Source organism: Kryptolebias marmoratus, linkage group LG20 (assembly GCF_001649575.2).
Source record: "Kryptolebias marmoratus isolate JLee-2015 linkage group LG20, ASM164957v2, whole genome shotgun sequence".
Lineage (NCBI taxonomy): Eukaryota > Metazoa > Chordata > Actinopteri > Cyprinodontiformes > Rivulidae > Kryptolebias > Kryptolebias marmoratus.
The window spans coordinates 21,206,780-21,207,952 of NC_051449.1; the positions used below are offsets into that span (position 1 = coordinate 21,206,780).

At 44.0% G+C, this 1,173-nt stretch overlaps 1 protein-coding gene across 1 annotated transcript in view; it reads left to right on the top strand.

Annotated features, from left to right (window-relative positions):
- ephb3a (eph receptor B3a) overlaps positions 1 to 1,173 on the top strand; it is a 63,120-nt gene that overhangs the window by 1,046 nt on the left and 60,901 nt on the right. The gene's annotated exons all lie outside the window — the stretch shown is intronic.

Sequence of the window (1,173 nt, forward strand, 5' to 3'; positions counted from 1 at the left end):
CTTGTTGTTCGGATGCTCCCCACAGGATGCGCTCCAGAGGTTTTACAGCTTCCACAGCCTGTGCCGGCGTTCCTTAAAGGGATATTCGGGCCATTTTGAAGCGGGAAAGGGGGGTTATGAACAATGAATATCTTACCTGTTGTAGATAATATTTAGACAGCCTCAGAAGTGGAACTGTAGGCACAAGCAGTCTTTAATTTTGTCTCTGTTTGTTCATTATCACAGCCTAGTTCATCCTTTACTCGTTCAGCGCTAACTGCTGGGACGGAACAAGTGTCATCAACCGTTTCAAAGCAGAGAACTGTTGCCTGTTTTCATGACTGTGCTTGGAAAATGACTGCGACTACACGACTTGTGCAGAGTTAGAGTCTCTCACCCCCCCGTCCTGCACCCGGAACCCTCCTCTAGGATAGCAAACTGCTGCTAATCCTTCTAGCCGTTCTATTCGTTCATTCTTGCTGCTCCAGTGGATTGACATTCAGGGGGATGCACGTGCTCTGGCAGTAATAGCTGAGCTCACCCGTGACCATAGTTTCCGCTTTGTAACCCTTTCAAAATAAACTACGATAACAGAAACAGGAAATGTCACTACCAGGTGGTCAGGTTATTTTCTTCGAATTTGTTCGCGGCCCATCCCTGCTAGCATCGATCCCAAATGTAGCGAAGGTCCAAGTGGATTGCTGCCATCTTTAAAGCGGTTCCAATTTAAAAAAACAAAACAAAACCATAATGGTTTGTGCGACCACTATTCTAGCCTTTACATCGATGTCAGTTTTGCAATAATAGAATTTAGTGGTTATTTTCAAACACAAAATAAAACCTGCATCAAGCTGTGACACCTCTGGTGCAGCCAGAATCTGACAATATTTCTGCCAAACTCGTCATGTGATGTGAAACCGATGGCAGCGCAGAGGCCTTCATAATACCGTTTCCATGGCCTGCTTTGACAGTTTTAGGTGTGGAGTTACTGTAAGACAGCAAAATCCACTCAGAATAAATAGAAGAAGAAGTTAAGGTTAATGCCATCAGCCTTTCAGGCTTATGGTGTTACCAAAGGCTGCTCCCGCCCCCTTCATGTACACAAACAGGAGGAAAAAACTAAAAGGTTGTGATTGGTGTTGATTCACGTAAGTCTTACCTCGCTGTTAGAATTTCAAAAAAAAAAAAAAAAAA